Genomic DNA, 15,646 nt, shown 5'->3' with positions numbered 1-15,646 from the left:
GTATGCTTCTTGTTTTATGGAATTTTTTTTCTACATCTCAAATTTATGCTTTGTTTTTGAGTAGGAGAAACTCTTCCATTTTTCCAATTAATCTTTTAGATTGTCAGGGATATGGTTTTTATTCTTTCCAGAAAATAGTTAATTTGTTTATTCATGGCTAGAACATATTTTCTTGTCTAAATGCTTGCCCCAGTATAGATCCTGTATTTTTAGACTATTCTTTATGGATCCATGGAGCTTCTCTTTCTTATCAGGCTTTCTTTAAATATATTTAGGAAGTGGAGTTTAATATTTTTAAATTCAAATGGGAGGTTTCGATGGTTAGCTTACAGTTAAGATGAGAAAACAGCCACTCTGGCTTTTGTTTCCATAGCAGGAGAAGAGGAAAGGAAGGCACCCACACATATCCAATTCCACTTCACTTCTACCTAGGGGTCATTAACTATTAATGTTTTTAGTTGCTGACTATAGAATTACATGGTAGTCATTACCGAGATTTACTTAAATGTCACTAAACTAATCAAAAACATTAATACAGATTTAGGGATGAATGGTTGGAAATTCCATATCATGTCAAAGAAGGAATGGTTTCTCCAGAGCTTTAAAATTGTATTAAAAATCAATGGTAAAAGGAAGATTTATTCAGTATGAAGAGAAATCATAGTTATAACTGAAAAATACAGACACTAATTAAAAAAGAAACATGTACCTCAATGTTCATAGTGGTATTATTTACAATTGCCAAGATACAGAAGCAATCTAAATGCCTATCAACAGATGGGTGTATAAAGAAGATGTGGTGCATATGTACAATTGAATATTATTCAGCCATGAAAAAGAATCAAATTTTGCCTTCTCCAGCAACATGGCTGGACTTGGAGGGCATTATACTGAGTGAAATAAGTCAGTCAGGGAAAGACAAATACTGTATGATGTCACTTATATACAGCATTTAAAAAACAACAAACTAGTGAATATAATAAAAAAGAATCAGACCCCAGACTTAGAGAAAAAAAATAGTGGTTACCAAAGAGGAAAGGAAGGGGGGAAGGACAACTTAGGGGCAGGGAAGTATGGGGAGTAAGACAGGCTCAAGGATTTTTTGTACAACACAGGGAATATAGCCAATATTCTGTAGTAACTATTAATGTAAAATAACTTTTAAAATAGTATAAAAGTAAAAAATGAAAAATTCATTGTAGTGAAAAGAAAGAAGAAGAAAATCAATGGTACACGTCAGAAAGAGAGAGAAGCTGGTGACTGGTTTTTGATAATTGTCAAAAAGCAGTAGACTTTGGCCTCTGGCCTCCATTTAAAAATAGTTGATTTAATTGCTTATCTGAAACTGTCTGCTCTTAGGCTGTAACTTTGGCGAAGCACCTGTGAGAGATTTCCAACTTTCTAGCCCTCCAGTCCCCCTCACCTGAAAACTGTCTTTCTCCATCCTCACAGCAGTGCTGTTCTCCAGCAGGGTAGTGTTTACCAGTGGGTTGGAGAAGCTCAGCAGATAGAATAATGGGATGTACTTTCAGAACTTGATATAAACTACCAAATCTGTACCCTGAGTGAAGGCCAAGTTTTCCACAGATGAAAGGTAATTCAGCCTTGGCTTTCATCCCATTTCCCCTCAGGAAAAAATAAATAAATAAATAAAATAAAATAAAACTGCCAATTGAGCTGTTTTGGTTTAAAACAGGATGTCAGGCTAATTTTATCTTTTTTTTTTTTTCTTGTGTTACTTCTTTGTCCAGCTCAGCAATCTGATGTTCCTATTTATGCATAAGACTGCAGCTCAGAGTGAGGAAATGATGGTCTTAGCAAAAGGACAAAACATTCGCTTGGCAGTACAGGAAAAGTCATTCTAATCAAGTACTTCAACATGTCTTGTTTTCTTCCATAGAAATAAACACTTGAGCAGGATGTATGGCTTTCAAGTAAAAAGACCACATTTTTCTTCTTTTCATGTTTCTCTGGGGAAGGGGTTCTAGTCAGGGGGGTGTAAAAGGAAGTGGACTGGGACAGCCTCTAGGACCTTCCTCTCAGAAACACTGGAGGAGGCAGTGTTTTTTCCCTGTATCTCCCTTTTTTCCATCCTGTGGTTTCAAGGTAGGCTGTCCCCGAATGGGCCACTTTGGCAAGTGGATATTTCAAGCTGAAGAGATTTACAGCCCAGATGACTCAGGAAGAGCTTTTTAACCTCCCCCTTAACTGCCCAAAGGAATTTAGACAGGGAGCCTATACCAGGTAGAGGGCTAGTAGTGCAGATAAAGTCTTACATCTGAAAGATTTACCTGCATGGCAGCACAAACACGTGTTTACCAAACATTTACTCTTCCCATCTTCCTATGAAGTGCTTCTTTTTGAAGCCTCAGATCCCTGTCCCATTTTTCTTAGCTCAGGGTGATATATAAGCCTCAGTTGCCTGAATGTCTGGGAGTCTCCTGTCTTTGTGGAATTCCCATGTGTACATAATTAATTTTTTTTCTTTCTCCTGTTAATATGCCTTAGGTCAATTTACTTGCTGGGCTACCAAAGAACCTAGAAGAGAAGAAGGGAAAATCTTTCCTTCCCAACAGGGACATGGACATGATGGCTGGTGCTCCATCACAGTCCTGAGGTCCTCGAATAAGGGAGGAGAAAGTCATAAGAAGTATGTGTATCTGAGGTCTTTGTAGAGTTTTTTGTTGGCTTTGGAGGATGACAAGGGACTTTATAGGCTGCTTTTCCACCTCAAAACTGTAAAAATCCAGACTTACACAAGAGGGGGTATTAAACATCTGACTTATGGAGATTATAGTTTGAATCTTATGTTATTCACAGCTGAAACTAATATTAATTAATGCTTTAAAATTATTTTGTTTCAAAGTAATCATTTTGTTTTAAAAAATGTGTTTATGGAGTTCCTGTCATGGCTCAGCGGAAATGAATCTGACTAGCATCTATGAGGCTGCAGGTTCAATCCCTGGCCTTACTCAGTGGGTTAAGGATCCCGAGCTTGAGGATCCTGTTGCTACAGCTCTGATTCGACCCCTAGCCAGGGAACCTCCCTATGCCATGGGTACAGCCTTCAAATACAAAAAAAAAAAAAAAAAAAAAAAAAAGTGTTTATGAGTTTTGTTTTAAAGTCATTAATATTTCAAACAGTTTTTTTTTATGTGTGTGTTCCAATTGGTCAGGCAGGATTAAATTAAGCATGCCATAAATACCCATAGATTTTTAAAAATTGTACTTTGAAAGCCTACTCTACAACATTACGGAGCTTTAAGGAGTGTTCTTGAAATACATGTATTTTCAAAGGCAGATTTATTCAAATATGAGACAAATCTAGCTTCTGTGTCATAGTTTAATGCAATTATACATGCCTGACAATGGTCCCTACAAAATTACCACCAGTAAGAATTTAAATAATACCATTTATTTCAATTAAGCATTTTAGAGTAGGGATTTTATTTGGAATCCTAAAATTCTCTAATGTGAGTAACAATATTTACACTGGCCATGGCCAAATAAAGCTTTTAAACAACTTGCCTGAAATACAAACTAGAGGAAATTGTATTTTCATATGTTGGTTTCTTCACTAATTTAGTTTTAATCAATAAGTATTACTTTCATTAAAGAGAAGTGGGCGTCTGGACTGAATAGGTATGTCCCCCTAAAATTCATATGTAGAAGTGCACCCTACCCTAATATGATGGTGTTGGGAAATGAGAGTTTGGAGAAGAATTTAGAGTTAGTTTAGGTTATGAGGGTGGGTCTTCATGGTAGGATTAGTGGCTTTAGAAGGTGAAAGAGATCTCTCTACTTATGTAAACTCCCAGCCCCACATCTCCAAAGGAAAGACTATGTGGGACACAGTGAGAAGAAGGCCATCTGGAAGCCAAGAAGAGGGTCTCAGACTTCCAGCACCCAGAACAGTGGGAAGTAAGTGTTGCTTTACATCATTTTTGGCAGCGTGAGTGGACTTAGTGTCTTATTTGATAATAACACATGTAGCCATTATAACACAGGGACGGTGAGTCATTTCAGTGGGACTGATATTTCTTGTTGGCAAATTACAGTCTCCAGTATGTGCTAATTTTTCTCTCTCTGTAGCCAAGGTTTTGTAGGAAATAACTGGGTTATATACAGTAACATTACTGTCAGGTTTTAGAAGCCCTTCTCAGATATTGATTTTTCTATGAAATTAAAATTCCTGTGTATGGTCATACATTTCTCAACATTCTTCTAAGTTTTCCCTCCATAGCTTCAGGTATGTCCATCGTAGTCTTTCAGGATGATTGTGATTTTTTAGTCAGTACTCTCCAGCCCTTCCAGGATGTCTTTGTCTTCCTCCTCCCTTCAACCTTTCTCTTAACTTTGCAGTATCCTCTGGAAACCAATAGAAAGAAACACATGCCGCTTCCACCTCCTTCAAAATATTTTTCATGTAAAAAATCAGTAGAAGAGTTCCTGCTGTGGTGCAATGGATTAAGAATTCAATGTTGCCACAGCTGTGGTATAGACTGCAGATGTGGCTCAATCCCTGGCCATGGAAATTCCATATGCAATGGGTGTCCCCCAAAAGGAGAAAAATAAAATAAGATAAAATAAAATAAAATAAATTCAGTATAAATGTGTGGGAGAGCACTGAGTTTTTAATAAGTTTTTACAAAACTGTGATCTGCACATTCCAATTGGTTGTCAACCAGAAAAGAAAGGTGAAGATAGCATAAGGGGCCATGTTCCTAATTCTGCTTGATTGTCATATTTTATTCATTGGATCATTCTACCCAGAGTCTATTAATATGAGGTTAACATTTGATATGATAATATGCAGTTAACATTTGAAAATAAGCTAATTATACCAATCTTATTTCTTCAAAATTATAGACCATTGTTATAATTTGGTGAAACAGACATTTCGCAGACTTCCCCCCCACCCAATGGTAACAAACCACCAGAGAAATGTTATATGAGTGGCTGATGACAAAGAGAATTCAGTTGGTATCTCAGGAGCATTCTTATTTTGGCTACAATATCAAGATGCTCTTAATAAAATATATTATTCAGACTTGACTATGCTTCACTGACTGTGTTACTTTAGGTATGAATTCATTATTTAAAAGACAGCCTGATATAGGATTCATGTTACCTTGCTATGATTTCTGACAACTCCTAAGTCAGCTAAACAAATCAGCTAAAAATGATTGTGTTGCATTTTACATAAATGGCAGAGCATATTTACAGGAGGAAAGTTAAAACATCAGTTTCATTGTCTATCTTACTCTCTGTACAATGTTTTTTGACAATCACATGGCTTCCTAAACAGGACTTTTACAATTTTCTGCAGCCCTTGGACTTGTATCTTTTAGAGAGAATGGTCTGATTTGTGTGTTTATGAGCCTTGAAAACAAATGGAACTAGATTAACATTTTCTAAGTATCTTCCTTGCAGATTCAGGTTAATCATCATTTATATTAAATATTTTCATCTTAAACTAGTTGTGTTTTAAATAATGCTTTTGAACTTATGACTCTATCAATGTGAGACAATTGAGAAGTTCCCATTTTGGTTCAGTGGCTAAGAAACTGACTAGTATCATTTGGATATGGATACAATCCCGGTCCTAGTTCAGTGGGTTAAGATCTGGCATTGCCACAAGCTTCAAGCTGCAGTGTAAGTCACAGATGTGGCTCAGATCTGGCTTTGCCATGATTGTGGTATAGGTGGGCGGTTACAGTTCTGATTCAACCCCTAACCTGGGAACTTCCCTACATCTCAGGTGCAGCCCTAAACAGCAAAGCAAAACAAAAGACAAATACAAGAGACAACTGAACTTAGAAGAATATAAAACAATATTTTTCTGAATCAAGTTTCCCACATGTATCTGATCTTAAAAAAAAAAAAAAACTTAGTCAATATACATTGATGTAAAAGATCTAATAAGGAACTCAAAAAGCCAAAAAAAATTCAACTGAAGGATGATCGTAGCACCTAAATTAGGTATCTGATTCTGCTCTACCCATTTTCTCTAACTCTATACAGAAATTTTCAAGCCTATGCTTATGGAATTAAGTGAGGTTTGACTGCCTATAATTATGAATTGCCCAATTTAGTAAACTTTATGTCTTTAGTTAAATTAAAAAGAGCTGAAGGAATATATACATTGCAATAACTTAGTTGTTCTTGTTTAGCCCCCAACAATCTGCTTGCAATTAATCTAAATAAAGAGAAAGATGAAAAGTTTGTGTCCCAAAATTATAGCTAAAACTCACTGTCAATCTCTAAATCATAAGCCATTTCCTAATGGTGTTACTCATGAAATGTCATGATTATTTCTTGTGTTAACTGACAACTTCAAACTTCTTGTTGGGTATCAATCAAAATAAAATTTCACTTGCACTCCAAGTGTTAGATTGTTAGGATCCATATGCTGTTAGCAAAGAGGAGCAGGTTGGCTGTGATATTTACCAGGCTACCATGTGATTCCAATACAAACAGGAAACTTTTTAAAATATGTATGTAATATGAAACTTTAATATCAATTTCACTGATTCATCGTGGTTTTAATATTTTCAAAATGCACTTTTGTAATTTTTTAACCTACTTAATCTGAAAAAAGTCACTTGATCCTCATATCTTCCTTATCCCCCAAATGAAAATAAACTAATTTTATTATAATAGAAGTTAAGATTTTCTCTAATGAACATCTGTTTAGTCAATCATTCATTTATTTAACAAATTGTTATTGGGTACCCACTACAGGCTATACTCTATAAACATCAGCTTTTCCTCTATAACCTTTCAATCATAAATCATACAGCTTTATAGCATCTAGGGTAATTTCTGAGTATCATACACAAAAAAACTTAAAAACAAACTTTATAGTAAAGTATTTTCATGTTAAATTTTGTTAATAAGGCTTTTGAGCTTATGACTCTCAATGAACAAGAGACAATTAGATTTGAAAGAGTATGAGATAAAGTTTTTTTGAATCAATTCCTCCCCCAAATCTGATCTTAAAAAAATATATAAAGCACAGAGAATTATATTCAATATCCTATGACAAACCATAATGAAAAGAATATGAAAAAGAATATATGTATAAAACTGAATCACTTTGATATATAGCAGAAATTAACACAACCTTGTAAATCAACTACATTTCAATAAAATAAATTTTTAAAAATTATATGATAAAAAAGTAGGACAGAATCCCCCTACACACAGAGCTATGTCTAATAGCTCAGTTTCTGTGTATAAGCTTTATGTGTATGAACTAAAATTTGAGAAAATAAGGCATATTAAAAATATTTCACTGAATATCTAGTTGCTTTTAAAATAATTTTCTATAAATGTCATAATTTGTATTATTTCTAAAAATTCTTATCTTTTTTTTGATGCCACATGGACACACTTTCTAATAGCACTTTAAAAATACTGCCTTTGTATTATGGAAGATTTTTTGAATTGCTTTGTGTTGAGCTAGTTTTATAGTTATGAAAAATAAATTGAAGGAAATAGAAAAATTGAGAACTCTTCTTTTAAGATGGTTTTCTGCTTTTATTTATTTATTTATTTTTCTGAATCCATGGAATGGAGGTCCAAACCTGCACCATAGCACTGACCTGAGCCACAGCACTGACAACCACTGGATCCTTAACCACTAGACCACCAGAGACCTCTTGTTTTTCTGCTCTTAAAAAAAACCCAAGTCCATATTTCCATTTAGGACCCAGATAATTCATCTTTTTTTTTTTTCTTTTCTTTTAATCATGAACATATGATGAGTCAGATGATAACTTTGCTCTGGTCAACGTGACACAGCCTGGCCCTTAAGTCTGTCTTGGTCAGCAAGAGAGAAGCTGAAGCAGATATGATGAGCTCTCTTTCACTCCCCTACACACCACACACACATGAATCTCATCACACCTCCTCTGCTTGGCTCTAAGGAGGCTCCAAGTAAAGGAAACACAAGCTTCCAACCTAGGAAGTAATATCTTTGGGGCAGAAGGACCAGGGAGGGAGAAGCTGGCATTACTCTGAACAGGAATTTGGTGTTATTGAAGATCCGAGCTCTAGGAAGTTCCCTTCATGGCTCAGTGGTTAATGAACCCGACTAAGAACCATGAGGATGAGGGTTCTATACCTGGCCTCACTCAGTGCTTCATTGCTGTGACTGTTATGTAGGCCAGCAGCTATAGCTCCAGTTCAAGATTCAACCCCTAGTCTGGAAATTCCACATGCTGCAGGTGTTGCCCTAGTTAAGGAAAAAAAAAAAAAAAAAAAAAAAAAAAAAGACCTGAGCTTTAGGATCAGAGTGAGGCTGGTCTTGGCATGTTACGCACATCCTGTTAGGATGATGTTGGAGGGCTGGTCCTCTGTTCATCTCAGAACAAGACCAATGAGGACCAGGGAAGGAGTGAGGTTGTCCTGAAGGAACCAAAACATGTCCTTTTTAGTGGCATTTATCTCAAGGGGAAGGAGGCCTGGGTATTTGAAAACTGTCCCCTTGTGACACTTTAATTTCAGTTTTTCCTTTTTGTCCACACATCCACTGAATAAGTCACTTCATTTTTCAGAGCCATGTGTTAAATACAGCTTGATTCTACCAAACCAGGCAAATGACCAAGTTAGACGGGGACTCAATGGATACCATAATTCACATAAAAACCCATCCAAGTCAGTATCCATCAAAGCTTTTTTTTGTGTGTGTGTGGTTATTTCCTGGTAAGCAAAGTAGAGAATATTTTAGTAAAACATACTACATGATATTTCTTTTTAGGTAAAGAAAATTTGGAAAAAAGACAAAAATGAGGATTCCTTGAGCTAGCATAGATGATTTTTTTTTCTATCTCTCCACCATTGTCTAGTTAATTGTGGAACCTCCCTAACCAGTTCGAATCTTTGCAAATGTGACTACAGCTTTCACAGCTCATGGCACACCCTTTTGGTAGTACCTATTTGAAGATATTTTTCTAGTTCTTAAAAATACAATTAGCAATCCTCTTTAGTAGTCTAATTTTGTTAATATATAATATAGAATCCTATCACTTTACAAGCAAATATTACATATTAGACTGCTCTGATGTCTTAAAATACATTTCTTCTATCAACCCTATCAAACCACTCATCCATCCAACTTCCTCCTCCCTCCCCTTTGGCAACCACAATTCTGTTCTTTGTGTCTGTGAGTCTGTTTTTGTTTGGTAGATAGGTTCAATTGTGCCATATTTTAGATTCCACATATACATGATATCATATAGTATTTGGCTTTCTCTTTCTGATTTTCTTCACTTAGTATGAGGATCTCTAGTTGCATCCATGGTGTTGCAATGGCAAATGGAAGGAGTAGTATTCCATTGTATGTCTGTACCACATCTTCTTAATCCATTCATCTGTTGATGGACATTTAGGTTGTTTCTATGTCTTGGTTATTGTGAATAGTGCTACAATGAACATAGCAGTGCATGTTTCTCTTCAAATTATAATTTTGTCCATATAGATGCCCAGGAGGGGGATTGCTGGATCATATGGTAGTTCTATATTTAGTTTTCTGAGGAAACGCCAAACTATTAAATTTAGAATGGGTAAGGATTAAGCCCTTGTCCGTTGCATCATTTGACACAATTTTCTCCCATTCTGTAAGTTGTCTTTTTGTTTTCTTTTGGGTTTCCTTTGCTGTGCAAAAGCTTGTCAGTTTGATGAGGTCCCATGGGTTTATTTTTGCTCTTATTTTGATTGCTTTGGGAGACTGACCTGAGAAAATATTGATGATGTTGATGTCAGAGAGTGTTTTGCCTATGTTCTCTTCTAGGAGTTTGATGGTGTCCTGTCTTATATTTAAGTCTTTTAGCCATTTGGAGTTTATTTTTGTGCATGGTGTGAGGGTGTGTTCTAATTTCATTGGTTTGCATGCAGCTGTCCAGGTTTCCCAGCAATGCTTGCTGAATAGAATTTCTTTATCCCATTTTATGTTCTTGCCTCCCTTGTCAAAGTTTAATTGACCATAGGTGTCAGGGTTTATTTCCAGGTTCTCTATTCTGTTCCATTGGTCTGTCTGTCTATTTTGATACCAGTACCACACTGTTTTGATGACTGTGGCCTTGTAATATTGCTTGAAGTCTGGGAGAGTTATGCCTCCTGCTTGGTTTTTGTTTCTCAGGATTGCTTTGGTGATTCTGGGTCTTTTGTTGTTCCATATAAATTTTTGGATTGTTTGTTCTAGTTCTGTGAAAAATGTCATGGGTAATTTGATTGGGATTGCATTGAATCTGTCGATTGCTTTGGGTAGTATGGCCATTTTTACAATATTGATTTTTCCAATCCACAAACGTGGAATATCTTTCCATTTCTTTACATCTTTGATTTTTTTGATTAAAGTTTTATAGTTCTCAGCATATAAGTCCTTTACCTCCTTGGTCAGGTGTATTCCGAGGTATTTGATTTTTTGGGGGGTGCAATTTTAAAAGGTATTTTATTTTTATGTTCCTTTTCTGATATTTCATTGCTGGTATACAGAAATGCAACTGACTTCTGAATGTTAATCTTATATCCTGCTACTTTGCTGAATTTATTAATCAGTTCAAGTAGTTTTTGGGTTGAGTCCTTAGGGTTTTCTAGGTATAGTATCATGTCGTCTGCATACAGTGACAGTTTTATCTCTCTCTTCCTATATGGATACCCTTTATTTCTTTTGTTGGTCTAATTGCTGTGGCTAGGACTTCCAAAACTATGTTGAAGAGCAGTGGTGAGAGTGGGCATCCCTGTCTTGTTCCAGATTTGAGTGAGAAGGCTTTCAGTTTTTCCCCACTGAGTATTATATTTGCTGTGGGTTTATTGCAAATGGCTTTGATTATGTTCAGGAATGTTCCCTCTATATCCACTTTGGCGAGGGTCTTGATCATGAATGGATGGATGTTGGACTTTGTCAAATGCTTTTTCTGCGTCTATTGAGATGATTATATGATTTTTGACTTTTCTTTTGTTAATGTGGTGTATGATGTTGATTGACTTGTGTATGTTGAACCATCCTTGTGAACCTGGGATGAACCCTACCTGGTTATGGTGTATGTTTTCTTTGATATGTTTTTGGATTTGGTTGGCTAAGATTTTGTTGAGAATTTTTGCATCTATATTTATCACAGATATTGGCCGATAGTTTTCTTTTTTGGTGGTATCTCTGTCTGGTTTTGGAATTAGGGTGATGGTGGCATCATAGAATGTCTAAGGGCTTAATCTCTAGACTATATAAGCAACTTATACAACTCAACAGCAAAAAAACCAATCAATCAATGGAAAAATGGGCAAAAGACCTGAATAGACTGTTCTCCAAGGAAGATATACACATGGCCAGCAAACACATGAAAAAATGCTCAACATCGCTGATCATAAGAGAAATGCAAATTAAAACTACCACGAGATACCACCTCACACCAGTCAGAATGGCCCTCATTAATAAGTCCACAAATAACAAGTGCTAGAGGGGGTGTGGAGAAAAGGGAACCCTCCTGAACTGTTGGTGGGAATGTAAACTGGTACAGCCACTATGGAGAACAGTTTGGAGATACCTTAGAAATCTATACATAGACCTTCCATATGACCCTGCAATCCCACTCTTGGGCATCTATCCGGACAAAGCTCTACTTAAAAGAGACACATGCACCCGCATGTTCATTGCAGCCCTATTCACAATAGCCAGGACATGGAAACAACCCAAATGTCCATCGACAGATGATTGGATTCAGAAGAAGTGGTATATATACACAATGGAATACTACTCAGCCATAAAAAAGAATGACATAATGCCATTTGCAGCAACATGGATGGAACTAGAGAATCTCATACTGAGTGAAATGAGCCAGAAAGACAAAGACAAATACCATATGATATCACTTATAACTGGAATATAATATTCATTGCAAATGAACCTTTCCACAGAAAAGAAAATCATGGACTTGGAAAATAGACTTGTGGCTGCTGGGATGGGAGGGGGAGGGAGTGGGAGGGATCGGGAGCTTGGGCTTATTGAATACAATTTGGAATAGATTTACAAGGAGATCCTGCTGAGTAGCATTGAGAACTATGTCTAGATACTAATGTTGCAACAGAACAAAGTGTGGGGAAAAATGTATACATGTAAGGATAACTTGATCCCCATGCTGTACAGCAGGGAAAAAAAAAAGTCCATATTATACAGCAATTTAAGAAAAGGGAAATTGGCTGATCCTGGTAAACAAACAAACATAAATTATAATTAAAATATTTGAAAGTTAGTTTTCTACATTTTAGAACTTTTATTATGAGAAGTGATACCAAGAGTTTCTCATGCTAAAATTAATTTTTGACATATGAATAAATCCAGGAGAAAATAAATCCATCTATTGGAAATGAAAATCAAAACTTCAAGTGCCCACTGTTCAAAATAGTTTGCCAGTAGGATTGGAAAATTTAATATCCCAAATAGGCATTTCTGTGAGTCAAAGACTGGTGTTTATTAGGCATCTTTCTTTCTTTTTCCATCTACAGAGCTCTTTGTGGGGGGGAGAGCCCTGCCAGTAAAGTGGTTATAATTCAGATCAAATCTTATCTTGGAAAAGTTACAAACCTGGGGCCTCCAGTGTTTTCTATAGATTCTCCCCTGATGAGTAAACTATTCAGGCATCTGTTCCTGCATGAGGTAATAAATCACAAAAACTTTTCTCTACACGTTACTTTAGATTATTTTAGTATAATTCTAGAAATTAGAGTCTATTAAGTCTTAGAGCTAAATGACACTGTTAAAATAATTTGAGTGAATGTCTGGAAGTAGAAAGCAATGTATTCTTTAGTTTAGGGAACTGCTTGTTAATCCAGATTATCATGTCATTAAATGGTCTTTGGACATTGACACACTCACACATGTGAGAGCCCATGTTTATAGAACAAATGAGTCAAACCACACTGGATTCAGTTAGGTTACCTGCTATGGACTAAATTCATGTGTTGAAGTCCTAACTCCCAGGGTGGTGGTACTTGCTGGTGAAGATGTAAACTTTGGGAGGTAATTAGGTTTGATTATGCCATGAAGTTGAGGTCCTCATAAAGGGTTTAGCACCCTCATAAAGAGAGACACCAGGGGGGTTGCAGGATCTCTTTCCACCATGGCAGGACACAGTGGTCATCTGCAAGCCAGGATGAGCATCCTCATTAGAGAACAACCTAACTGACCCCTAATCTTGGACTTTTCAGCCTCCAGAATTGTGAGAAAATAAATGTCTGTTGTTCAAGTCATCCTGTCCATGGTCTTTTTTAATGGCAGCCCAAGCAGAGTAAGACAGCATCTCCTTCTGATTGTACAGGTAAGAAACAGATTTCATTATAAATCTGACCATGACTTAAGAAAGAAATTGCAGAGCTCTGAGTTCTTATTTATTCCCATACTCATGCTTGTCTGTAGTTTAGGCTTATAGGAGTGACTAACTCAAAACAAGTCCTTCTGGCCAGTATGATGTGTTAACTAGATATAAGGTGTGTATGAGGCACCTCAAAGTTATACATTTGAAACTCTTTCACTGAGGTTTTGTGTACAATATAAATAAAATGTTGTTTTCATTTTGTTCTCAAATGATATAGGTGCCTGCCTTCATTTTCTACTTTACTTTCCATGTGATCTGCAACATAAGAAACAGTGAAATTAATACTGTGTCCCTTAGTATCTGTGTGGAAGGGTTGGGGGGAAGGTGTGGGTTCTAGGACCTGACACAGTACCAAAGTCCATGGAAGTTCACGTAACATAGTTCATATCTGTGTTTCTGCATCCTTGGAGTCAACCAACTGCAGATCCTGTAATACTGTACGTATTTACTGGGAAAAAAAATCCATGTATAAGGGGATCCACACCATTCACACGTATATTCTTTAAAGGCCCACTGAAATTTTGTCTACTTAGTTTTTATCACTAAAAATTAATATACATTATAAAAAATGGTTATACTTTTTTGGAGGAAACTTACACAAACATTTAAAATGTTTTCTTTGTTGTAAGTGAAAACTGACAATTTAGCTAAGTACCTGATTTTACAAAAAATATATTATTTCTGGTTCTATTAAAATGACATTGAAAATGCAAGAGATCAGTTTAGCTTAGCTGAAATGTATTTGGTAGCTACTATTTGCTGTGCACTGGATAAATATTGTTATTGTCTATCTTTGTTGTTATTGTCTGAGTTTCATATAAAGTTGATTTTGAGGAAATATTATGTATATGATTTTTGTTTCTTCTTTAGGAGAAATAGGTTTAGAAGGAATCAGAAATGATCAAAACCTGTCTTAGTTTTCTCAGAGTGAAAATAAGTGAGGTTAAATTATTTTTATGGATTACTTTAAATAATGTAAGGTAAGGAGGAATTCCCATTGTGGCTCAGTGGTTAACGGATCCGACTGGAAACCATGGGGTTGCAGGTTAGATCCCTGGCCTTGCTCAGTAAGTTAAAGATCTGGTGTTGCCATGAGGTGTGTGGTGTGGGTTGCTGACATGGCTTGGATCCCGTGTTGCTGCTGCTGTTGCTGTGGCTGTGGCGTAGGCCGGCGGCTACAGCTTGGATTAGACCCCTAGCCTGGGAACCTCCATATGCCATGGGAGCGGTGCTAGAAAAAGAAAAAAGAAAAAAAGGCAAATAAATAAATAAATAAATGAAAATGATGAAATAGTGTCCCCAAAATTATTGCTAATATTTGATGGCATAATAGAGTAATCTTACATTGTCAAATTAAAAATGATGCAAAAGCACATGCTGTTATTTTTATATTCAGATTTTCTAGACTGAATATATATTAGTGTTCTATTCAGCAATCCCACCAATATGTGTTATTAAAAATGGATCATCAAGGCAGTCCTTAGGTTAAGCTGGAGTACATTTAAAGATAACATGATTCATGGTGTTTATTTTCCAGTGCTTCCATAGGAGCCTGGATAATCTATAAAATAAATTTTTCACACTCTAGACTAGCATTATCCGAAATAACTTTCTGCCACAATGGAGATGTTCTTATATCTATTCTGAATGAAATGTGGCTAGTGCAACTGAATAATTAAATGTTTAATTTTAATTATTTTTGATTTAAATATAAAAATAATAGTATATTAAAATATTTTCCATTAATAAAACTTTATTGTTTTGGAGAGACTACATTTCACTGTTACCTTTGCATAGTGTAGGATATTATTTTATTGGAGTGTGCACATGTATTAGTGGTGTGCATATTTCTGTTATTTCACATAGATACATCTTGTATCTAGTTGTAATCAATAGATTGAATCAGTTCAAAAGAATTTTTTTCTCTTACTGATGTAACATAGTTATGTATTTTTTTGATATTTTATGCAGACAAAATGAATTTTAGGAATATCCATATAAATTAGAATTGGTATTTTAATTGAAATACTTGAAATTTTGATTATAATGTGACTACATTTTTTGCTAATTAAAAAGAATAAGTATGGACAAAATTTTAAATTAAAAATAAGATGTGCCATTAATACATATTTGAGTAGAGATATAGAAGCTGGTGCTACTGCCAGACAGTATAGAAGAAAAGAGAACAAAAAAAAGTTATGCTACAAATTTCACAGTAAATAACACCAGCCATTTGCTGTGGCAGAACAAAATTAAAAAATGATATTGCT

General features: G+C 35.7%; 1 long non-coding RNA gene across 1 annotated transcript in view; it reads right to left on the bottom strand.

Annotated features, from left to right (window-relative positions):
- The window catches only part of LOC106504649, a 53,804-nt gene extending 52,300 nt beyond the window's left edge, over positions 1-1,504 (bottom strand). The window contains exon 1 of the long non-coding RNA XR_001298287.2: positions 1,424-1,504. This is a non-coding gene — a long non-coding RNA (uncharacterized LOC106504649). The remainder of the gene's footprint in view (positions 1-1,423) is intronic.

Source organism: Sus scrofa, chromosome 8 (assembly GCF_000003025.6).
Source record: "Sus scrofa isolate TJ Tabasco breed Duroc chromosome 8, Sscrofa11.1, whole genome shotgun sequence".
Taxonomy (NCBI): domain Eukaryota; kingdom Metazoa; phylum Chordata; class Mammalia; order Artiodactyla; family Suidae; genus Sus; species Sus scrofa.
Note: the sequence above shows the minus strand (reverse complement) of the source record. Positions and strands in the feature narration are given on the sequence as shown.